Source organism: Myodes glareolus, chromosome 18 (assembly GCF_982192425.1).
Source record: "Myodes glareolus chromosome 18, mMyoGla1.1, whole genome shotgun sequence".
Classification (NCBI taxonomy): domain Eukaryota; kingdom Metazoa; phylum Chordata; class Mammalia; order Rodentia; family Cricetidae; genus Myodes; species Myodes glareolus.
The window spans coordinates 54,640,228-54,665,941 of record NC_142043.1 but is presented as its reverse complement, the minus strand read 5'-3'; the positions used below and the strand labels follow the sequence as shown (position 1 = coordinate 54,665,941).

Sequence of the window (25,714 nt, the reverse complement as noted above, 5' to 3'; positions counted from 1 at the left end):
TGCAATTTCAACTTTTTATTTTTTGTAAAACACTTGGAAAACTAGGGATACATCCTGCTCCTTCCTTTAAGTCTTCTTATTATCTATATCTATGTAGAGTGTATATCTACATCTATCTCTCTATATTTACAAGTATGAGTGGTTTGTCTATATGTGTGTCTACACCACGTCCATGCCTGGTGCCCTCAGAGATCAGGAGAGGGCACTGGATCCCTGGAACTGGAGTCACAGATGTTTGTGACTTACCACGCGGGTACTGGAAACAGAACCAGGGTCTTCTGGAAGAGGAACAGCTGCTCTTAATGGCTAAGGTGTCTCTCCAGCCCCCACCCCGATAAATCTTAGTGGAGCGTTTAAATGATTTACACAGTGAAACTTCTGTTTTGGGGGGATAATTTCAGAACTTCAGGAAAAGCAAGCTACTCACAGGACACCCCCTTGTCCATCCACTTAGCATTTGCTGAGCTTGTCATTGCCCAGTAGACACCGTGGTAAGGGTGTCAAGTGTACAGGAAAATCCCAGCATGCAGGAGAAAGAAGGTGCCATTTAGGCAGTCTGGATTTTTGGTCTTTAATCTGATGTGAAAGTGATAAGTATAAAACAGAAACCACACTGTTTTTTGAACCTTGGTGGTTTCCTGGGCTAGCAACATTCAGTATGTCATTCTTTTACAATGGCAGACATTGACGGTGAGGAGCCCAGTTGGCTCTGAGGTCATGGAGGTCAAGCACCATGCCGTACAGTACTGAGTTGCGAAGCTGTGAGATGCACATGTGTGTGCCAATGCGCGTGTCCCTGTGGAAGACAGGGTTCAACATGCACTGTCTTCCACCATGGGTCTCTGTTGTGGGAGCTCAATCCGCTTGCCAATGTCATTTGGGAGTGACTCCCCACCAATCACTAGATAAGAAAATGCCCTACAGTCTTGCCTACAGCCTGATCTCACCGAGACTTTCTCAGTTGAGGCCCCCTCCTCTCAGATGACTCCAGCTTGTGTCAAGTTGCCATAAAACTAGCCAAAACAACGTCCTAGCATTGTTTTCTTTTAAAGCTTTTGTTTCTGTGTGTAACTATTTTTGCCTGTATGCATGTCTGTGTATCACATGCATGTTTGGTGATGACAGAGACCAGAAGAGGCATCTGCTCCCCTAGAACTGAGTTACAAATGTTTGTGAGCCACTATGTTGGTGCTGGGAACCGAACCTGGGTCCTCTAGAAGAGCAACAAAGGCTCTTAGCCCCTGAGCCATTATTGCTCTACTCCTAGATGAGTCAGCATTTTATAAGCCACAGTGTGGTAGACTGGAAACCAAGAATATCTATTTATATTGTTGTAATTAGATCCCTTCCAGTTTATGTACCTAGCATAACGCTGACACGTAATAGGTGGTCGACAAATATGTGAAAAATTATTAACTCTTCTTGGGTGCTGTACCCTTTGCTTTCATTTGAGTGTCTCGGCTGCTTGAGACATTGTTTGGCACAAAATAGATTTTCTTTTCTTTTCTTTTTTTAAAAAATATATGTGTATGTGTTTGACTCTGTGTGAGTTTATGCACACCACAAGTGTGCAGGAGCCAGAGGAGGGTGTTGGCTTCCCCTGGAGTAAGAGTTGCAGGCAGTTGTGAGCCACCTGACATGGGTGTGAGGAAACACACCCAGATTCTCTGCAAGGGCAGCAAATGCCTTTCACGGCCTAGCGCATCGCGGCCTGGACAAAATGATTTTCTACTAAGACGTGGGGGATGGGACCGAGGGCAGCACGCAGGGCGCGTCCTCTACCGGCGAGCCCCACCCAGCACCCCACTCCTTACAGCGTATTTCAGGGGAGCGCGCGACGGGACAGGCACGGTGATGAGCGGCTCTGGCTGTTGATTCCAGAGCTGGTTTTCAGCTAAATGCAGGGTTTCGGAGTCCCCATCAACCTGGCATCGGCAATTTCCCCCGCCGAAAACGTGAGCAAATAAAAAGAGGAATTGATATCTTAAAGAGGAAAATCAAATCCCCACTCCTGGGATGAGAAGTAGTTGGCCACACAGAACAAATGGGAGTTTTAAAGAACTCTAAACATTTTTTTTTTTTCCTTTTGAGACAGTGATGAGATATATATATTTGGAAAAAAAAATCAGACAAATATGACAGATTTCTGAGAACAGATTTTTTAAAAGTTCAGAGAACAGACCAGAGGATTCTACAGTGCAGAATGTGAAGAGAAAATGCCTGGAAAAGATAGAGAAGTTGGCAAAAATTTCCAAACATCCTTAAAAAAAAATCAACCTTTTAGCTTTTTCTGGTGTTAACATTGAGTGTTTAAACTTTCTGTTTAAGTTGTTGTCAAGTGATTTAAGATTTACATCTATTTTATTGGCTTTATTTATCTATCTAATTATTTGTTTATTGTGTGTCGGGGGGCACACATAGGCCGCTATACACACACGGGGATCAGAGGAAAATTGCAGAAGTTGGTTTATCCTTTCCATTATGCGGATTCTGGGCATCAAATCAGATCTTCAGGCTTGGCAGGAAGGCCCTCTGCTGGCTGAGCCATCCTGCCATTCCTACCAAGTGACTGTTTTCTTTTCAGTAGATCAGGGTAGTTCTGATTATAATGTAAACACCCAAACAAAGGGGACCGTCAACTGTCCTGATTTCACACAAGAGTCTCCAGTGAAAGAGAGCGAGGTGAAGCCACCCTCGTCAGTACTTCCGGTCTTCTTCCCCGTGCCTGGGCATCCCTGCTTTCCACTCTATTTTTTGACATCTGCTTACTAAGAAGCTCTGGGTGTCGACATCATCTTGACACAAACAGGTCTATCTTTGGTTCTAAGTGATATTGTAGTGGCAGTGTCTTAAAACTGCCTATCGGTTTCGATCAGACTTAATGAGCTCAATCCATGGAAAGAACTTTCCAGAAGACGGTTCTAACCCTGAAGCCACGGGTTGGGGCATGTGTGACTGCACTAGCCACGCTGGGGAACAACTGGTCCAGTGGAGCAGCCATGAATGTAACTTCAGTGGTCGACTGAGTTGAAAAGAAGTTATTGCTGTTGGGGTTCTACAAGACTGCTTTGTAGACAATACCCATGCCTGCGGACATTACAGCGACTCAGCGAACAGTCTAAGGAACGCGATTAAGACACTGACAGGAAAACAGCCGGAGAGAGCGAGTGGCACAGACAGGCGCGTACCGTGGAGGAAGTCGGCAGTGCATCAGTGTCGAAGCTTAAGTGTAAGAGGAAGAAGTGGCATTTGCAGAGATGCACCCTATCTGAAATGCTGGATCGTCTGTGAACGAGGCTAGCCTGGCATCTCTCGACTCCTCCTGTTCGTGAGGTTTCCCTCGCCTGACAGATGTCAGGAGAGAATGTAGGACAGTCATGGCCTCTGGGGTTTCTTCTAATCTCAAGTCAGCAGTTTGAGAGTTGTTTACCAACCTCTTATTTCTGATTAGTCTGAGGGTGACTTTTATGCGGTGCTTTTAGGAGTTGGGGGAATAAAGGACAAGTAAGTTCTTAGAACAGTTCCCCTGACCTCAAGGTGACTGCCGGGGGTGGGGGCTACAGGACTTGCAGCTGGTCACCCCACATCGTTGCTTTCTTTTGACCATGTCGTCCAGGCTGGCCTCCAACCCTCCATCCATGCTTCACTCTGCTTCTCATGTGCTGTGAATACGGCATGGACCACCATGCTGGGCTAAGGTGTCGCAATTTTGACATTAGCAAGGAAAAAAAAAAACCAAATTGGGTCACTGCCTGATTGACAGAGATGAGATTACCTGAAAAAAGCATCATCACCACCACCACCACCATCACCACCACCTCTATCACCACTAGAGACTTGGCTGTCTGTTTCATCTCCTGATGTATCTGTCTGAGGGACCATCCTGCGATGATCCTGTGGGACTGTCACTTAGCATGGCGTCATAAATGTCATTAGTTATATTGATTTGAGATCTTTGTGTGCACGTCCATGCCTGCCACAGAGGGTTGGCTGGGGGTGACAGCTCGCTGCATTATAAATGCCTTTTAGTTTTCTTTTGAAATCATTTCATCTTTGCATTGTGTGTGTGTGTGTGTGTGCACGCGCGCACGTGCATGTTCACAAGTGCAGATGCCTGTGGAGGCCAGAGGTTGCAGATCCCCTGGAACTTGAGTTACAGGTTCTGTGAAGCACCCAGCATGGGTTCGGGAGCTGAGGAGTGTGTGCGCTTAACCACTGAGCTCTCTCGCCACCTCCCCCACCCTTGTTTTGAGCACATATGGTTTAGGTGATACGAAAGGGGGGTAGCTATTTATATTCAGTTGGGACCAACCCTTCCTCTTCAGGTATGAAACTCATTATTCTGCCCAGTAGTCCTGTGTTTATTTAAGAGACAGGACTATGAAAGCTATTGTGTAATTTTTCTATTTAGTACCAGGTATTTGTTGATAATTCCATTAGGATATGTGCCGAACATTAATTCAATATTTTATCGCTTTTAGTAACTGTGTTAAGTTCAAGGATACATATTTACCTAAGGAACTAATTCTTGGTTAAGAATAGTCCACTAGGCAACATTGAAATCATTTCTGATGCAAGTAGAATTCTTTCTGCCCTTCCAGGATGTCACCAAATAATGTAAGAGCCCATTATTTTCCAACAATAGCTAGCGCGGGAAGGAGCTTGCGAAGCATTTTGTTTCCCTGCTTGCTTTATATTTGTATGTGTGTCACGATACAAATGGGGCTTTTGTAACTTAAGATTAATGCTGTGCCTTACTGTGCTTCTCCCTAGCATCCAAACTACAGTTGGGACAGACAGCAACAACAACAACAACACAATAACAACAATAACACAATTACAAACTCAATACTGAACAACTGCTTGTGAAAGTGTTCATGAGTCGTCAAAGCCAGTATCAAAAAAGAGATGTCCTAGAATACACACACAGTCCACTATTTTCATCTGGTAGCACTTCAAAGAATTGTTACAATGATTAAATAGGAATAGTACATGTAATGGTCAGGGTAAGGTGTGTGTGTGTAGTTGTTCATGTGTGTGTCTCTTTGTGTGTGTGGGTACATGCACAAGTGGAGGTCAGAGATCAATCTTTTTATTATTATTATTTTTTTTGAGACAAGGGTCTTTTCACTGAATCCAAGCATTATGTATGTGGATAACCTAGCAGGGCAGTTCTTACTGAACAACCCTGTTGTTTCCACATCCTCCCCTAGGGCTGGGTTAACAGGCATGTACCAACACACCCAGCTTCTAATTGGATTCTTGGGGATCTGAACTCAGGTCGTTGTGCTTGTATGACAAGGGCTTTACCAACTGAGCCATCTCCCCAGCCTCAGGGTAGGTGGTTTTAGGGGACACTCTTATCATAGCCTTATTCATAGCCATAATTTAATAAAGAGTAGTGCTAGAATCTCTCAGATTGATGTAAGTGGATTCTATAATTCACTCTGGGTTGTGGAAACAATCCCTGAACTTGCCCACAGATTCTGAAACAGCCCAGGGCCTGGGAAGAGGCCTCAGCAGTTGAGAGCACGTACTCATCTTGCAGAAGACCCAAATTTGATTCACTGCACCTACAATTGGAGGCACACAACCACCTGCAAGTCCTGCTCTAGGAGATCCTGCGCCCTCTCCTGGCCTCTGCGGGCACTGCACTCATGTATATGAGACACCGAGATAACACACATAATAAAAATTAACACGTTAACAAATAGCTGACTCCCCATAATGGAAATGAATAACTCAACTGCAGTGTTCTAAGTTGTGCCCCTGGCTAAAAATGCAAACTCAGAGCTGGTAGATTCATTGAGAAGGGCTGGCACTGGTTAATACAGCCTCTGCTGATCTTCCCCAGATCACCTTCAGTCTGCTCTATGGAAGGTAGCCTCATTTGGAAGCAGAAGAGCCACTGATGTTAACAAAGATTGGAAGCAGAAGAGCCACTGATGTTAACAAAGATCGTTCTTGAATAGAAACAATTAGAGTAGAAGGCAAGAACCATTGTAGGTAAAACAACAACAAAACAAAACAACAAAGAAGTAGTGCATGAATTCTTTAGCCAGGCCTAAATACGTCTAAAACAGCGCTGAAGGCAGGAGTCGAGGACAGATGGCGGCTCATTACACGGTATGACTGGTGACTTTTCCCTTTATGGTTTCCTGTGGGTGTTACAGTGGCTTTCTCGAATGTAAATGTAAGCGATGGCTAAGGAGATCACTGTCGAGCAAGCAAGTGGAATCCTCTGTGAAGATACTTTCATCTGTTAAACACGCTTATAGCTTAGAGCAGATTAGATGCTGGCGTTTGATGAAAATGAGATACTAGGAGCTGCGATGATCACAGAATTTCACAGCTTCCAGGTCATCGTGGGGTCATCAAGCCCATCTTCCTGTTTCTATTCAGAATAGCACCCAAGAGAGAAAACCCATCACTTCTCCTCGCTCCTGTATGGAGGCTTCTTGTTGCTTTTGTTTCGAATGAATACTTCATTCCTGTAGGGAGATCGAAGATGTTGTTTGGGGATTAAATCATGAAAAACAGCAGAGTCCAAATCCCAGGGCTTTGTGCATCTTTGGGAAGCAGTCTGCTGCTGAGCCGGATCCCCATGCCTCATCATTTGGACTTTGTGCTCATGTGAAACAGCATCAGAGACCTGGATGATGCTGTCGGAGATGTGGGGGACACACGGAGAAGAAACTGGATGAAAACTCCAGATGAGAAGGAACCCCAAGCCTGGGAGGACCTGACAAGCTCAGGGTCTAAGAAGCCAAGCATGATAAAGATGAGAAACAGGTGAGTTGAGTTGGTGTTGCGTGACTTGCGTCAGAGGAGCCCTGGGACATACAGAGATAGGCTTGAGCTATACATTAGTAAGGATGTCTTCAGTGCAGGGTGGGTGCCACACACTGATGCGAGGGGAGGACATGGAGAGTAAAGCCTCCGCTTCTGATGGAGATGTCTTCTTAAACTTTTGGACCAGTTTAGGTAAAATAATTTACCTGTAGGCTTAAGGACGATCTTACTGAATCCAATCAAAGTGGCCAAACGCAGGTCATTTGGTGCCCACTGTTTCTTGATATGGAGAAACAATCTCCAGAACTCTCTTTATACCTGCCCTGAAATATATTTCTAAGGCCTCATGTGCATGAGCAGAAGCCACGAGGTTTCACTTGAGGAGCTCTCACCATTGTGTTCTTACTCCTAGGCCACCAGTTCCAATGAGGCAGGCATAAGACCTCTGCTGAATTTGTTACAGGGAGTGAACGTGAACCTGGAAATGAGTTAAACTATCACTGAATTAACAAAGGTAATGACAGAACTTGGGCTCCTAATTAATTATATACCTGTGCCAAATAAGGAGCTGGGAGTAGACAAGAGAGGCAATGATCAACTGCCTTTCCCTCCCTTTCTCCTCAAAATAAGGAATATTCAGTGGATTCTGCTTGTTTGTTTATTTATTTGTTTATTATATATGGCCTCAGTCTCCAATAGCCCAGGCTGAGACCTTGAAAGTTCTGTCTCTACCTCCCAAGTGTTGGGATTAGAGGCAAGAGCCAACACATTGTTTATATGGTGCTGGTAATCAAACCCAAGGCTTCGCACATGCTAGGAAAACACTCAACTAACTGAACCGTGTCTTGGTAATCAGTTCACTTATGTGTGTGTATATATACAAAGTTTCTCTATATGTCTAAATAAAGAATAGGGTCATTCATAGAAGTCCTGTTTTTCTGGCCATGAGATTTGAATTTTATTTAAGAAGAAGTCACTGGGAGGGATATTTGCTGTCTATTAGCCAAAGGGTTCATTTTCCAGTTCAGGTCTCCTGGGTTCGTCCTGTTGCTGATAGTAGGTTCTCAGTAAAGATTGTTTGGTTGATAAGACCCGAGGAGTTAAACTTGCCTAGTCCCTGGCTAGGTAAACCTGTTTCTCGAAGGACAGTGGTGGACTGGTGGTAACTGCTTACAAGCAGGCTTCTCCTTTGTGTTGGGTGGAAGGCGTGATGATAGCATATATGGGGAAGATTAGATTTCGTAAGCAGAAATAACGAGAGCGCGCTCTCTGGCCTCATGTTCCCGAGACAGGACTTCCCTCTCCATATGACAGGGTCCGAGAGCGGCGTCATCTGAAGATGGTCTCGCTGGCAACACCGCCTCTGTGTCTACAGCAGGACGTCTGCACGCTATTTAGAGTGAGGCTGCGTCAAGCTAATGAGCGGCGCTGACCCATCACTATGTTTTCCCACTCAGCGACAGACGTGGTCACGTGAGAAGGAAAGCTGTAATCAATGAATTGGTCACCAGTGAGTCTGAGTTCAGAGTCTGGGGATAAGATGGAGGGCGGAAATAGCCAGTGTTTTAGAGTTGTGAGAGGTCAATGCGTCTCTCTCTCTCTCTCTCTCTCTCTCTCTCTCTCTCTCTCTCTGTCTCTCTCTCTCTGTCTCTCTCTCTCTCCCTCTCCCCCCCTGTCATCCCCCCATGGAGGGATTCCTATATTAATCTAGACTCTCACTCTTTCAACTGCTAGAGAGATACAATAGATTTTGTAAAATAGCTTTGGAAAACCAGCATATAACATGTTGGATACCACAGAGACATAACTGAACTAATGGTGCTCTGTGGCCACCCTTCCTCCATCTCCTGCATCTCTTCTACTCCTGTCCACGCCCCCCAGCCAGCCTTCCTAGCCTGGATTCTCTCCCTCTTTCTTGGCCCATGTATCTGTTTGCTTACTCTTTGTCCTTCCTCATCGCCTGGTGTTACCTTCTCTTGGTCTTCTGTCTACCTTAAGATATTATTCTTACCTCCTTTTTGGATCTCCATCCTTCACTAAGGAGTAAACCAACTTCTGAGGGATAGGAATATTTACTCATGAGAGCTTTTAAGCTACACATGGATTAAACACTGGCATGTTAAGCTGAAAGGAACATTCTAGGCAACAGTTCTGTAAATGTCCCACTCTCTATCCGGTGGCCAGACGAGGGGCAGTGCCTTCTCCCTGTGAAGAAATCATGGCGAACTGATTGGATCTTAGCTCACCTTCACAGAGAGCACTGGGTTTTCCCTTGTGAATACCGCCATTAGTTTTCAACATTTCCACATAAGAATAGTAAGCAAATGAAGTCAGTTTCAGAAACATGCATATCACAGTTTCTTTCATTCATGGTTCCCAGAATTTATATAGACACCTAAAATGGCGTATACGTATATGACATGAAAACAGAGGGGAGAGGGTCTGGAAAAGCGGGGCACTCATGAGCGGAGGAGCTAAGACAAAGAGGAAGGCAAACACAACCAACATACAACACATGCCTAAAAATAGATAAATCACAAAAAAGCCTTTGAAATATTTCCTTTAGGCAAAAGTTAACTGAATTATGCACAAAGATAGCAACGAAACAGGAAAGGCCATAATGATGAGTCCTCGTATTACAAAACTGAGAACGCGGGGCTCAAGCAGAGCACCCGAGAATGGGGAACCATGCCCACCTGTGTCTCGTGTTATAGGCAGGATGACGGGAAAGCAGGGCAAAGAAGAATCTCATCTGGTTCTTCACCCACCCAACTCATTGGTGTACTGGAGAGTGTATAAGTTCACACCTCTCTTGTTGGGATAGATAAGGATGTGGAGTTTCCAAGGGGAAATGATATGTCCAACGTGGACGTTACAATACATGTCAAATGAGAGTACGTGAGGATACCAAGACAATGTCAAATAGTCTCAGTTTGTTTCACAAGGAATGCTGGGATAGCTGGAGAGTTGGGAGAGCTGGGAGAGAGGAGAGAGCTGGGAGAACATATTATCAGCCTTCTTGCCAGCTGAAGAGGTTTTTGAAAACATGGGATGTCTATACTTTCTAAACTTATATTTGGAACACTTATTTTCACTGCATATGTATCTTCTTCTCTATTTTTGTAACAGAGAGTAAAATGACTAGGGTATCTATATCTTCTTTCCCCATACACATATTTATATATGTGCAGTCATTGTCATATAAAATAATCCGGAAAAAGCCGGCTAGCTAATTCTGAGTTAGGAAGCTGCACTCTGGACTCTTTTTTTTTGCTGCTATATTTAATCCTTAAGCAAAAGCCCACAGAGAGTATTTCAGGGGTATTTCTTTTTACTAATTCTGCTTGTTTTAATTTTTTTTTTACTATGTTATGATTGAAAAGCTCCATAGCAAAGCACACTAACTTAGAAATGTCATAACAGGCTGTCTCGTTGGTGTACGCAAGATGATGGAATTTATATTTCCATATGTACAGAAATTTTAAAAATATAGCTATTTTCATTAAATCCACCTCAGAGCACTTCCTGGCTTTGAATTCAATGATTCCAAAAGTACACTTTAAACTTGAGAGAGAATTCCTGGATCCTGGGAGAGTTCAAGTATCCTGCCCACACAATGTGTTTACTATTCGAGAAATTTTTGCAGGTGAGGTTAGGACAGAGACTCTTGGCAGTGCATTTTAAAAAATCTTAGTCTTATTGACTGAGTTGAAGAGTCCCGAAGTCTGTATATGAAGGAGAATAACATATAACACACGATCACGTAAAGAAAGCACATTTCTAATTTACTCTAAAAGATTGACACAATAAAAATTTAACTTTCTGGTGCTCCTCCATTCTAAAATGTAGGACTGAGGGTGTAGCATGATGGGAGCATCATGGTAGGGGTGACATGAGAGGGACATCAGTGTGGTAGGAACATCATTTTGGGGGTGTCATGACAGGGGCATCACCATACGGACATCATGGTAGAAGCATCAGGATAGGGTCATCAGGAACAGCGTGGTAGGAGAACCCAGCAGCCGGTAAGTGCTTAGGGAGGGAGCATTTTGGGAATCCTGGAGTCTGCATACCTTATCCATTGGGAAAGAGTTTAACTCATGGCCCTGGATGATGCTGAGGATGATGCAAAAGAACGTGCAGGCCTGCTTTTTAAAGGAAACCTCAGTGCATCACTTGCACGTGGTTACCCACACGTCTGTCTCTACACAAGCAGTCTGTGACATCATTTGTCAACTCGAGGGCATCTTTGGTCATCTGGGAGGTGGGCCTCTGGGATGCCTCTGGGTGATGGCGGGGTTGATAATGGAACAGCCATCGTAACTGTGGGTGGCACTGTTCCTTGCCTGGGATTCAGTACTGCACAAACAGAGAAGGTTAACTGATCAACAGCATGTGTTCATCCCACTCTACCCCCTGGTTGTGGATGCCGTGTGACCAGCTGCTTTGAGTTCATGCTACCTTGCCTTTCCCACCACGCTGGGCTAGGTACCTTGAACTCTGAACTAAAATGACCCCTTTCTCACATAAGCTGCATCTCATACGTTATCATAGCAATAGCAACAAAGACCACAGAGTCAGCAGTTTTATGGGTGCAAAGTTGATGCAGATCACTTAAAGAAGAACAAAGGGAGACCAACCAAGAGCGCGCCCCCTCCCCCACCAGTTGCAAAACCATTCTGCAGGCAGAGATATAAATGAAAGGAGCCGAGTTTTCTTCTGTCCTCACTGAATGCAATGGGACCAGTCTTTGGGGTCTGTCTTTAGTTAGTATCTTGAACTCTGAAAAGCCTCAGTGGTCCCGGGTGATTGCCCAGGTGCCCCCTTGCCATTTAATAGAGGAGCCATTTCTCACCCACGTGAACCTGAGTAGGGAGAAAGGAGGATGGCTGATTTAAATCCTGTAACTCGGAATTTACTATGGATTTAAAATCTGACTTAATGTTGCATTAGCCTTCGGTGGCTGCTTTGCTGCCTTCAAAGCTTGCATATATAATTGGATACTGTGATGCTTTGCAGGCAAAATAAATACCAACTCACACTTAAATAAATACTCTGAGTGATGAAGTTCATGTAGACATAAATTAATCATTTACCGGTTAACCAATATGCACAGGAAGGAAATGAATCACTTATTAAAGCTCGCCTCATCCATCAAGCGGAAAAAATAAAATGCTGATATATTTTATAGGGCCGCTGTGAGGGAAATGTATAAAATTATGGCAAACCAGTTTATAAACCATAAAATGCAGTATGAACATTAAATTAATAATATTTGTACTAATTCAGATTCAACACCCTCTGCATTAAATATAACTTTTTGCCTATTGAAGCGTGCACAAATTCAAGCTGAGGCTTTTTATTTAATTTTTAATGGTGTCTTCAGAATCCTTCAAAGCTTCATGGGAGCAATTGGTTATGTTAAAACATTTTCCTGGCTCACGCCGTCATTTTTTTGAGACAAAGTTCTTAGCTGTTCTATCCCTAGGGACATCTCTAAAAGGCTTCCTTCAAAGGACACAAGATCTCTCACTTGTAGGGACCCAGTATTGCAAAGGGAAGAGGGGTGGAGGTTTTCTCTGATTAGGTAGAAGATATGTTAACACACCCTGGGCTTTGCTTTACTGCACGTTACAGACTGAGGTGGAGAGTGATGTGAACTTGGGGTTGGCGGGTCTCTGCATAGTTGCATTAAACGGACCTGCAGTGCTAACCTCTAGGACAGAGGCAGTGTCAGGTGACTCGAAGTCATTTAGCTGTGGAACTGCTCAAAACGTTGTAGGCTCTCTGAGATAAATCTGCTCCTTTTTTCCCATGCTGAGACGCGCCACTCGAGGGCACAAGAGAGAACCGAGCAGCATAGACTTGAATTTTTTTCTTCTTCTTACAAATGGAGGCTTATTATCAAGAAGCTTGACTTTAGGAAGCCTGGAGTCCTTTCAGCACATCTTTAACATCTGCAAGGTCCCTTGGCTAAATGACAAAGCACCTCAAATGTTTTTGCTCTGCTCGTGTCTTTTACTGGAGGACATAGATACAGAAATTCTGCCTCCTCTACTGCGAAATGACAGGCAGCTGGCCAGAGATGTCTCAGACGCTGCTAATCCTCCCAGCGTGTCACGCGCCATCATTAGGAAGGAGCGGTGAGTAATCTTTGGTCATGAACTGTGTTTACAGCTTCCTTGTTGTGGGAGGGAGGCATTTCCTTGGATCAGGCCTAAGTCCCCAATATTTGTTTTATGAGTGGCGGAAAAATGTTCTCGGCTTTAGAGAAAACTTAACTTCATGTTTTCTTTCCTTTAAGTATTTGTAGACTTGGTGTTTCCAACACACACACACACACACACACACACACACACACACACACACACACACACACCTGTGACTCATGATTCACCCGTGAATATTCTTGTCAGGAATCTAATTTGTCCCAGCTAACTCACCATTTAGGTGATAACTGTGTCCTTGTCTGAGAGGGAAAAACATTAGGGTGAGCAACATGGCTGAAATGCGAGCTTGTCTTGTTTACCTCAACAGGGGTAAAAACAAGCAAAGGGGAATTTCATCGAGTTCCTAAATCTCAGAGGGAAGGAAGTGTTCCTGGCGGAACTGTTGAAGTCTCTGTTTCTGTGCCAGTACCTTGCCGCATTTGCCACTATGGCTCTGTGGTAAAATACAGAAGATCAGGTTTTGTACCACCTCGTGCATTATTCTTTCTGTTTAGGGTTACTTAGGCAACTTGAGGGTCTTAGCACAATGCAACCATGACAAAGGTAGAATATTGGTACAAAAAAGTCAATAGATGGCAAAATCAATCTCTGAGGACAGAGAAATAAGGTTAATAAAGGTCTACATGAACATAACTAGTTCAATGAGAGCAGCCGTTGGGAGTCAACAGGCAAAACCAGCAGAAATCTCTGCCCTCTTTCAGTTCATGAAGAGGAGACAGAAGAAGGGAGACAGAAAAAAGGTATTTAATTATAAAGTTTATCAGAGAGTGACAAATACCACACAGAGAAAAAAAATCAGGAAGGGAAAACGCACGGGGAGAGAGTGCATGTTTAAGGAAAGTGGACAACAAGGGTCTTATACAGGAGACAACATTTGAACAAAGACTAGGACGCTGAGAGCAACTAGAGCAAGGCCCTGAGATCAAGTCATGTGACTTCCTGAAGAACAGCGTCTCAGATACAGTGCAGAAGAGTGCAAAGATCCTCAGGAAGGCAAAACTCAGAGGATCCGGAGTGACTGGAGTGGAAAAGAACGGGGCGGGGGGGGGGGAGGCCGTGAAGTCAGGGAGGCCACAGTTGCTGAGTCTGCCTGATGTAGGGAAGCGCTGGAGGATTTGGAGTCCAAGAACAAAATAATGAGCACTCACCATTGCAAAGATGCTGCAGTGACATGGGTGGGGGCAAGCAAATGAATTAGCATGAATAATTATGTGTCTGTCTATCTTGAATGTATCAGATACAGAAATTATCAAAAGATAAGACTTTGCAATTAGATGCAAGCATATTCAAATACTGTGATGGCACGAAAGTAGAGAACTTGTCACAAGTGGGAATTCATCAATGTCTTTCCACAGAACAAGGTACTAAAGTTTAGACACTTTTTAAACTAAGGATAAAACTTATGATAAAAATGAAGAGCCAAACCAAACCAAAGCAAAGGCACTCGGGCTGGGAGCATTCAGAAAGCCTTGGGTTCAGTCATTAACACTGCTTAAAACTAGGCGTGGTAGCACGGAGGGGAAGTAGAGGAAGGGAGATCACAGGCTGAAGATCATCCTTAGCGACATCATGAGTTTGAGGCCAGCCTAGGTTCCATGAGACCCTGCCTCAAAAGAAAAACAAACAAAGAAAAACCCAACCAAAAACTAACCAAAGAAACAGAAATAAATGCATCATTCATGCTTGGGAACTTTAAGTATCTATTGCTAGAATAGATAAAAAATTTCTTTCCTTAATCCTGTGTAGGGTGTGGTAGAAATAAGCGCCCCAGAAGATGACGAAGCAGCCTTTTGCTCTGTTGTTCAGGCCTTCACATTTTGGGAAGCTGGAAATGAGGGACACCTGACTAGTTAAGAAGAACCAGTAAATGATTAATTTATTTCTTCATGAATGGCTTAGCCTTGTTTTTATTTTCAAACTGAAACTATATAGGTGGTCAGAACACAAAAAAGATTAAGCAGTCTCCAAGGAATAAAGGAGATGGGATATTGAGCCGACCAGGGACAGGAGAATCTGACTGACACCCAGGCTTTGGAATGATTAGATTATGAATAGTTTGATCCTCATCTCTCCTGAGATTTTCCAGGTTGAGAACAAATTAGGGTTGAAAAAGCGTCAGAGTTCGAGGTAGGTGTGGCCAGAGGGTGCCGATTTCCTCTCTGAAGTAGGTTACCACATTCATCAGGGAAATTTTCTGTTGAGTTATAATTACATGGCTAATTAAGAAGGGGATTATCAGCTATATTAAATATGCCATAAAGAGAGGCACATCATTTATTCTTTAATTTTGAAAATCCACCTTTTTTTCTTAGAAAAATTCTCACTGGGAAATTACAAGTTTAATATATTTGTTCTCCTTCCCCTCTTCTCCTACCTCCTCACTTAAAAAAATAGAGACAGGCAATGTCTCTCTAAGGTCCGCAGACTGACTTCAAATTCTTTACTTCCCTGCCTCAGTCTCTTAAGTGGTGGCGTTAGTGGTGTGTACTACTGTGATTGGGACTTCCTTTCCAAATTAACTTAAGTGACACGAGTTGAAGGTTTTTGTTTTGTTTTTGAGACAGAGTCTCACTGTGTAGCCCTGGCTGAACTGGAACACGCCATTGTTGACCAGGTTGGCCTTGAACTCCCAGAGATCAGTCTGCCTCTGTCTCCCAAGTGCTGGGATTAAAGGCGTGTGTCACTCTACCTGGCTGAGTTGAAGATTTTATTTATGGAGACAAGGGATGTTGTTTGAGTGTATTTTCATAAAGAAGTCTCCCTAAGCATCAGGGTCATCCTTTACAATGACAACTGAAGGTCACAACAACCACCATGGCAATGCAAGACACCCAGAATTTCTTTTGAGTCAAAGGAAAAAAAAATGAAATCAATGACCGTTATCATTTATTAACTGCTTAACATCTGCCAAGTGCTTTATGTCTCATTTAATTCTCCCCACACTCCTATGAGGTAATGATACACTCACTAAATAGGCAAGGAAACAGCTCAGAGAAGTCATGTAAATTATTCAAGGACATGGAGCTCCATGATTCCAGCCCTGAAATGTTAGCTCAGGCCTTTAGATCCTTGATTCTTGTGTGAAGAAAGAATCTTCTCTACGTAAAACAGCTTAACATTAAGACAGACATATTTTGTGGTTGTATTCAACTTGGTTTGAGGTTGCCAAAGCCATGTATCATGAAACTAGTTCATGAGACCTTACACTAGGCAGGAGACAATGCTACTGAACTCCACCTGTCCAGACAGCAGTCTGTTTTCTAAACCCAAAGCGTGACCACCAGGGGACTCCTGACCGGCCATTGGTTGTAGAAGTTAAAATGATGCTTACTCTGTCCTTTCCTATTTCCACTTCCTGACAACACAGACATCATATGATAGCTGGCGAACTTTGATACCACCTATCCCTAGGTTTTCTAGCACAGTTAGGCATTAAGTGGGTCAGCACCTAAAAACAGGCCAAGCAGGTGCCTGACCAGTCAGCGTGATGTCTCTGAGAGGGCTGCTTACCTTGTCTGCAATGTTCAGGGCTAAGACTATGTATATGATGTTCTTCCTTCTCAATTCCATTATGGTAACAAGAACCTCAGCCTGTTCTAGGATTTTTATGAGTATTGTTGTATCAGGTCCCATGCTCATTCCACACATGTCATTAAATGTTTCTTAGCCTTGCTACCTAGACCTTTGGGGCTGAGGAGGCTCTCTAGAGGGGACCTGTCCTGCCTGCATGTCTATATTCAGCAGCGTTTCAGGCTTGTGCTCCCTCACTAGCTACCAGCTGTGTATTCTCTATGGTGATAGCCAAGATTCTAATCCTTATGAAGTATGGGACCAAAGGTACCCACCCACTGAGAATGTTTGAGGTAAGGCCATTGGCCCAGTATTAGTGAAGGAAACACTGTGGCTCCAGGAAGTCCAAGGAGCTTACCTAACATATCATGATGGTCAGCTAAAGCACCCAATGCCCATAGACCAACTTAAAGCATATGGAGGATGATCCAATGCAGAAGAACACCTCAGTGCATATGGATTGCCTCAATGCAGCAAATCACCTTAATGCATGCACAGTGCATTCCTGCATGGAGACTACCTCAATGAACGTAGACCAACTCAATGTGTGTATTCGGCCTTAATGTATATAACCACTGCAATGTATATATCCCACCTAAATGCACACAGACCTTAATGAGTATAGATCACTCCAATGGACGAACACTTCCTCAAAGCATGTAGACCATATCAAGACAGTAAATCATGTCAATGCATGTAAACTCCCTCAATACATATAGATCCCCTCAACACTGTAGACTACTTCAATGCATGCACATTGGCCCACCCCAGTACCATAGAGCACCTAAATCAGTAGGTTACCTCAATGCCTGCCTGCTCCTTGACTATATGGACACCATCTCAAGGCACACCGATTGCTCAATGTATTTAGACTTCAGGGTTTCTTTCTCTCTCCCTCCCCACTCCACTTCTGTATTCTACAGTTAAGATGGAGGAGTGGGAAGAAAGTGGCTGTACATGGCTTACTACACAGAGCTTGTATTATCCCATAATCTTTTACTCAACAGATTAACTCCATTTTAATTGGAATCTGGAAACTAATGAAAAAGAATTACAAGTATTAGTTGGTATAGTCTCAGGGTTCTTGAATCTGTCTGATTTAATCCTAACCAATTAGCTTGCCATTATGGAGGAATATTACACTGAGAATCAATATTAAGCTAAACACTAATATTTTATTCAGTATTAAAAATTTATACAAATGGTAACACAAGTGCTTTCTCTGAGTGAGAGAAAATGCTTCCTTAGCATGATTCCAGCAAGAAAGAAACTTGGATCTTCTTAGGAAACCACTAGCATTAAGTTTTACATAGATCATTGCTTAAATGAAGGAGAGTTAATTGAATAAAATCTATTTTCTTTTAAGATAGGTGAGGGGTTTTTTTTGATATCAAGCTTCTCCTCCCTTTTAGACCTTTAGTATAATCCTGTGTTAAGATGGTAACAGTTGATGCATGTCCTTTAGGACTAATCAGAGAAAACTTTCTGTAAGGCTTTCCCCAATTTTAGGGTACCATTTCTTTCCATCTTTTCTTTTCTTTCTTTTTTTCTTTCCAGTTTGGATTGTGTGATGGCTAGTGTTAGTTCAGCCTGACAGGATCTAGAATTACCTGTAGGCCTGCCTGTGGGGGGTTATCTCAATTACATTAACAGATGTTGGATAGCCCATCTTTATTGTGAGCAGACCCATTCATCCCTTGGGCAGGAGTCTCTGTCTATATAAAGTAGAAAAGGCAAGTTGAACAATGCTAGCTTGCATCAATCCCTCTCTGTTTCCTGTTTGTGGATGCAAGGTGGCCTGCTGCTTAAAGTTCCCCCTCTCTTGAGCATCCCACCACAATGGACTACAGCCTGAACTGTAAGCCAAAACAAACCATCCTTTTCTTAACCTGCTTTTGTCAGGGCATTTCATCATAGCAACACGGTATGTTACACACCCCTTCTGTACTGGATATACTTTTAGGTTGGAATTTGAACCCAAATGTATTCAGATTCTGTTTTCTTTGCAAAGAGAAATATACCCAGGTACACTGTAACATGCCTAGGCACACACTGAGCTGGAGATGCAGTCGATAGCTGCTTCCAGGCAGTTCTATTAGGCATGATTGCACACTAGGTTCACACCCTTTTCCTTATTTCCCATGTCTAGCCTTCCACACTCTGATTGCTGCCCCTGGGTGTTTTGCAGACCCCGTTTCCATCCTGGTTGCTACTTTCCTCCTGCTTAAAAAAGTTCTACTCTTGTCCCTTCAGTAGGTTTTTCAAACTTCCAAGAAAGGGTGAACAGAAACATTTCTATAGTGTAGACGGATTATATAATTTATTCTCCAACTTCTCAGTCAAACATTTGAAAATGCCCTGGGAACTCTACCCTTTGAAACACCTCCCACTTTGTGAATCATTATACTTCATCCTTCAGCATGAGAATTAGCTTTGTATTTTTGGGGTGTCCCTGTTGGGTAGACAAGATCATCTTTTAAATGCCCCTTTTCAGCAACAGTGCAGGAAGAGGGACTGTAGGGAAGGCTGTAGGAGTCAGGTGTCATGGAGGGCCAGAGTAGAAACAGGGTCTTCTAGACATGACAGTGTTGTGGGGTATGCAACAGAGAAGATGCTTAAACATGGGTTTAAGCCAATAGAAAGCAGGTGTTTGGGATCCCAGTGCATCACTGAGCCTTTCTCAGGGTGAGTTTTTAAGCACAAAAACACGTATTCTGGATTGACACAGTTCAGCTAACAAGGACAATTCTCTGGAAGTAGAACCATAGAAACCAAACTGCAAGGTTAGGACCTTTAGAAACTTCTTCAGAACTGTGGACTTTGATGGATTAGGTCTTTGTTTTTCATTTTGGCTGGTGGTACTATCTACACGCTGGGTTTTGTGACCTGAGTGGTACTTTCATCATGGAGTCAGTTGTGCTAAGGTCTGGAACCCTGTTACAATGAGACAGAGGCACTCATGGTCTCACAACAGTTGTGGATGCCTGCATAAGACCTGTACAAGATCAAGCCAGTCAGCATTCTAGCACGGAGTGACGGGGGGGAGTCTCATGAGGCCCCCATCCCTAGCTGAGGAGCTATTGAGAGTTGATGGCTGCTGGGGGAGAGAGAGTCAGTTCCCTTTAAGAGTGTAGCCCCCAGTAGGTCAACCATCCTCCAGTGGATGGCTGCAGACCCAGGGCTATTCCGGCAGCATATGTTGGACTCAGTGGATTATTAAAAAGAAGAAGAAGAAGAAGAAGAAGGATGAGGGTAGAGTCTAAGTATACCTGTTCTTGTCCTTTCTTATTTTTCCCTCTAAAGTCCTTCTTTGCTATGCCACTTCATCCCCCACATCCTCTCTCTTCCTCTCCCCATCTCTTTCCCTTAGCTATAATCTATAAAAGAAAAAAAGTACATGGAGTTGGGAAAGGATGGGGGTTATGGGGAGCTGAATGCGATCTAAATACATTGCAGGCATGGGTGACATTCCCAAAGAATTCATCAAAAATATATTTTAAATACATGCGCCCTGAAAAGCTTGCCTGAAACCCTAAAGGCACAGTGCCCAGTTAAAAACAGACTTGCAGGGTCAAAGCAGGAAAAGAAAACCAATAGAACAAATGGGACTCACGGAAACATTAGAAATTAGACGTATGTTCAGCAGAAAACTATGCTCCCCATCCCAAAGAGATCATTTCACATAATAACATCGAGTAGGCTGGCTTTTCTAAACTACAGGAGAATGTGATTTAGTAGTTTTTATGTACATAACCGTTCCGAGATGCCCTTAAAACAGAAAGGTCGATGCCTTAATAAAGGCATTTTGACATGAGCTGATTTGAGTATGGCTTACCAACAACAGGGCCGGAGAATTTGAAAAGTGTGTATACACTGCAAATGGATTTAATTAACGGAAACCCCAAGGACAGAACTTCTTCAAACGAGCAATTGCTTTGGGGATTAATAGCGTAAATAGGATCCTGACTCATTAGTGCAAGCCCCTGAATCTGAGACGTAGGAACGAACACCCCCTCACCTGCTCTGTAAGTTATTCATGCCCTATATGTGGTGACAAATAGTTAATATGGGGCCCTGGCACATTAAAAATCTTTCAATAATTTGTTTACAGCCTGGGCTTATGTTTACTTTTGCTTTGCAAATGCTGTATTTATGGGTAGATAAGATACGGTGTTTTAAACATGCAATTTCAGCTTTACGTACAATTTTTTAGACACAGAATAAACCATTTTCGAGGAAACTTGGCTCTTTTTGAGCTCCTCCATACATTCAATCTATATGCTAATAACGGAATGTTCATATGATTTATTGCAAAGGGTCCCCTTAAGGACTTCTGCTTTGTAATGTTTTGTTGAAGTTGCTCTATGTAGTTGCAGGTAATAAAAGCCACATTTGTTTAAGACTTATCTGTAATTCAGTCCTCACATACATTAGCTATGTTCACTTCCCCAAGCCTGGATTAAATGAAAGGCTTCCAATATTCATAGTTACACAGAAGGCTTTTCTTTCAACTACACGTTAGAATATCAAATATAGAAATAAAAACAAACCACATTGTGAACTGAAATTAACACATGATTCTGTGGGTAGACGAAGCAGAGTCACTCTGGGGGATAAAGCCCCACCGACATTGCCCTTTCTTCCAAAGCTGTGGGCTGACCTTTGTTCCGACCACTTGCAGAGTGCTGATGCATTTTCCCGTCACAGCCAGGCAGTGCTGAGGCCCAGAGGAGCGGATACACCAAGCTAGGGCATCTGGGAAGAAAGGCAGCGCTACTCCACAGCAATCTGTCCATGTCTAAATCTTCCCTGTGGTGTGGCCATGACTTCGCAGGGACCACATGTCAGTTTTATGCACAAAACCCTACTTGTATATAAAATATGCACGGAAGACTCATGTTATTTTCATGATCCCAACTCCTATGTAGGTCAAAATAACTCAAATTCTAGATCAGAGGAAACATGTTCAACTGCAATTTATAAAACCCACAATGGAATGTTTAAAAAACGGAACATTCTCCTTTTCTTTTTAAATGCAAACACCCTTAAGACAAATCTGGATGTTATTCATAAGGCGTGCCATCTACTGTTTTTTCTCTTTTGTTAAATGCTGTGGATGGAGAAACTAATTCAGTTTCTCAAATTAGTACTTACCATGCGAAAGGGAGAATAAGCTTCAATTCCGTTCTTGTTACTGAAGACAGTCTGGTGAAGGGCGTGCTTCTGGATGCCTCTTTGTTGTAAGACCTAGGAAGGAGGTGGAAGCATGAGACACAAAATCACGAGGAGAAACTTTGGAAACAATATTAGTTCCATATGTCAGTGATGCTTCTTCATCAGGAGGAGAGCCACTCAGTCCGGACATGCTGTTTGGAAATCTTCCAAAGAGTTAGAGCAAGAGGGGTCTCCTTTGGAAGCAGGGTACCAGAATGAATCCTATTTAAAAGATTCTTTTTTGAATCATGTAGCTTAGGCTAACCTCATGTCACTGAGGATGACCTTGAATGTTGGATCCGCATGCCTCTACATCTCCAGTGCTAGGATTACAGGCAAGCATCAACAACATGCCTGGTTTTATACAGTGGTGGGGATGGACCCCAGGGCTTTGGTTGTACTTGGCCAGTCTGTGCCAACTGAGTTCTATCCCTGTTCCCTTACAGGTGCTGTTAATGCTTCAACACCCCCGATGCTCAGTTCCCTCACCCTTTCGGTAGAAATGATGCCCTCAACTACTCAGTAGGAGTGGAGATATACCCAGTTAATACTATAAGGACTGATGCACTGAACTAAGATTGAAGTAAACTATAAACTAGCCTCTGTTTCATGGCTGGCCCAATGCAGGCTCAGCTGTAAGGACCTGTACTGAAAGTTGCTATACAAATAGACTACAAGCATACCTAAGTGTCTTCACAGGTCTAGCCAACCATAGCTATCAGTCCTCCAGACTATTCCAGACTGAGCGCTGCCAAAATATGATCACATAAGACGAGGGCCAGCTGCAGCCAGTCAGGTGACTTTGGTTTGTTCCTTTCTCTTCTCTGGTTATAATGTAACTTATCCACAAGGAACGATGGAATCTTCTGGACATATTTGGTCCAGAATGCTGTCAGGTCATAGAACCTCTTTCCATTTCTTTCTTTTTTTATTCTTGTTTTATCTAAGGATAAAACAAGGTTAAATTAAACTATTAGAGCCAACAGGTCTCAGTTCTTTTAGGAGAGAAGTAGAATGTTTGGATGCTGATGCTTTGCCTTAAGGATTTGATGTGGTTTCCAAAACAGAAAGGAGTAGTTAGATAGGAGTAAAAATTAAAAAAAAACATCATGGAGAATAAAAAGGAGAACATACACATGCATGCACACACATACACACAAACACGCACACAGATACATGCACATTTATGTACACACATACACTTGCACACTGGTCAACACAGTCAAAGCAGCTGACAGTAGAATTTGTATTTGGATTTCTTGGTACTTTGGGGAAAAGGAAAACATAAAACTTTCATATCCTTCCAAAGAAATCATGTCACTTCATCACATTCTCTAGAGAAAACAGGTATTTCATCCTTCTGGCATAAAATTCCTAGAGATAATTTTTTTTCATGTGCAACAGTACAGGGACCCTGAGAGAAAATGGACGATTTAGAAGTCGGAATAACTATATGAAAATTGAAAGATAAAAAAGCACCTTTTCATGGAGGCCGTGGTTATTTCTATGAAAGGGTGTCATTCATAGAGTTGAGCTTGAAGCTCAGCTTGGCAGCATTATAAATATAAACCAGAAAGATTCAATTAGTAAATCATTGTTTTTCTTCCCATTCTCTGGGTCTTCCTAATGAACAGACAAGGAGTGGAATCTCTGTGCATGTACATGTGTGTGTGTGTGTGCATGTGAATGTGCACATGTGTGTGTGCATGTGGGTGTGTACATATGTGTGTGTGTGTGCATGTGAGTGTGTGAGTATATGATATGTATATGAATGGAGGCCAGAGGACCACTTTGGCTGTGGTTCCTCAGGGGCCATCCACCTTGTTTCTTTGCGACAGGATCTCCGCTGACCTGGGGTTCACCAAGTAGGCTTGGCTTGCTGGAGAGACAGTGGGCTACAGGGATGATCTTCTTGTCTTGTCTTCCTCAAAGCTGGGTTACAAGCCCATGGTACCACAGCTAGCATTGTGTGTGTGTATTCCTGTCTGCACTCACAGCAAGTGTTTATCAATTGAGCTCTCGCTTCAGCCCCACGAGGACGCCTCTTATGAGATCCCTTTCTCAGCAGCAAGAGGAGACTGCTCGGGACTCTAGGGCAGTCAATGTTCATTAATAAATAGAGCATTGAGCTGGAAAGATGTGTCCCAGCTATGAGATGGTACTGAAGGCTGTGTAGCCACTTCGTGGGCCTGTTCCAAAGGGAAAGGAAGACAAAGAACGTCTGTAGTGTCACTAATTTATCTTCCCGTGCTGCTACCACCTCCTGGAAAGGTTGGTTCCTTTCTCTCAAACCTATGCTACTAACATTCTTCCATCTGAAATGTCCGTCTTTTACATTTACCCCAATTCATTATCACTACTTTCTGGCATCTTCTTAAATCCTTGGATAAGTCCTCTTTGACAAACCAAGGACACCCTAACCATTTTACTAAGAAGATCTTATTTATGGGCTCTGGTTTTGCTTGGGATGGTTCTAACCCAGCAAAGCCCTTGCTATCAAGAAGTTTATAACCCCACTGGGGACACCCTGTTGATTTCTGCCCTCCATGGAGGTCACAATCTGCTTAAGTATTGCGGGCACGCTATAATGTAGGCAATTCCATGATTTTCAGAAGACTCATGGAAGACTGTGAAGATGTAGCTCAGGATACTATTTAGAAAATGCATTCTGAATCTTAAGTGGTAACAGTAAGACTATTCAAGTTGTTCAGACATAAAGAATGAAAGGAGAGAGAATGAAAAACCAAAATAAATGCTTGAGGAGCATGCTATCTTATTTCTTTGTTCTAAATACAAATTGGTTTGTCAAATGAAAAAAATTACCTACGGTGCTGAGCCGTGGTGGCACACACCTTTAATAACAGCTAACGGGAGGCAGAGACAGGTGCAAATCTCTGGGTTTGAGGCCAGCCTAGTCTACATGCTGAGTACCAGGACAGCCAGAGAAACCTTGTCTCAAAAACAAGAGCCAAAAAAAGGGGATGTTCATGTGGGGAAAAGTACTGAACTTAGTAAATCACAACATGCATGAGATTATCATGTAAATATATCTTATATGATAGATCTCCCACAAGGAATAGAAAGATGTCTTGCTGGTTCCTGCCCCTAAGTGCTAGCAAGTGTAGACAGCACACTGCTGCCCTACCCATACAGCTGTCCAACAACCTGTTCCCAACGTCTTAACTTTGGTTTCTTCTCCCAAACACAGAAGAAATCCCCAGGGCTCACCTCCATTCTCTTACCTCCCATTAGCAGCTCGCCTTGCTTCAGCTTAACACCTGTGTCACCGCCTGGCCACTGTGCTGAGACACTGACCTCTGCTGCATCTTCTCTCTGGGAGGGTTCAAATGTCTGGGTGGCATCTGGAGCAGGGAGGGGACACAGACAGACGGCCACTCACCACACAGACGTCTCTGAGCATGTGTTCTTCCACGTGTCAGCCCGTGGGTACCTCCCCCGACACAGCAGCACCAGCCAGCAGGAGAGGCGTCGGCAGTGTTTTGTGGGCGGTCCTTGGCTTATTTACACTGGGCACAAATAGGTCACTGATAGCAGAAGCAGGTGGGGCTGTGCCAAGGTCCCCGGATTCAAGTTCACAATTTCTTGCCAGTTCAGTTCACACAACCTCATGGTGTCCCCCACTCACACACCACCCACTTTCTCTCCTCTTCTCATGGTCACCAACATGTCACATGTTTATGTCATGCTTCCTTCCTGAGCACAGTTTAAAGACAACATGTAAAACCGATTAGGTAAAAAATATTATACAACAGAAAAGAACCACAGGTGGACTAAATTACAGCTATAATTTTGGGACATATTCCTTCACAGTTATTTTTATTTCAAAAGCAGTTATGTACTGATCAGTGGTATCTGCCTTCACTCAAGAGAAAAACAAATAACTAAAT

At 43.2% G+C, this 25,714-nt stretch overlaps 1 protein-coding gene across 6 annotated transcripts in view; it reads right to left on the bottom strand.

The window, feature by feature from the left end:
* Positions 1–25,236, bottom strand: part of Rhobtb1 (Rho related BTB domain containing 1) — a 115,853-nt gene extending 90,617 nt beyond the window's left edge. For 4 of the 6 annotated variants that reach the window (XM_085679725.2, XM_085679726.2, XM_048451560.3 and 1 more), the window contains exons 1-2: positions 25,049–25,236; positions 21,747–21,839 (exon numbers count right to left, since the gene is read on the bottom strand). The gene's annotated coding sequence lies outside the window, so the exon portion shown is untranslated. Of the gene's footprint in view, positions 1–21,746; positions 21,840–22,489; positions 22,536–25,048 lie in introns of those variants that run through there. The other 2 variants (XM_085679724.2, XM_085679728.2) reach the window with 2 other exon arrangements.
* Positions 25,237–25,714: the final 478 nt, after the last annotated feature.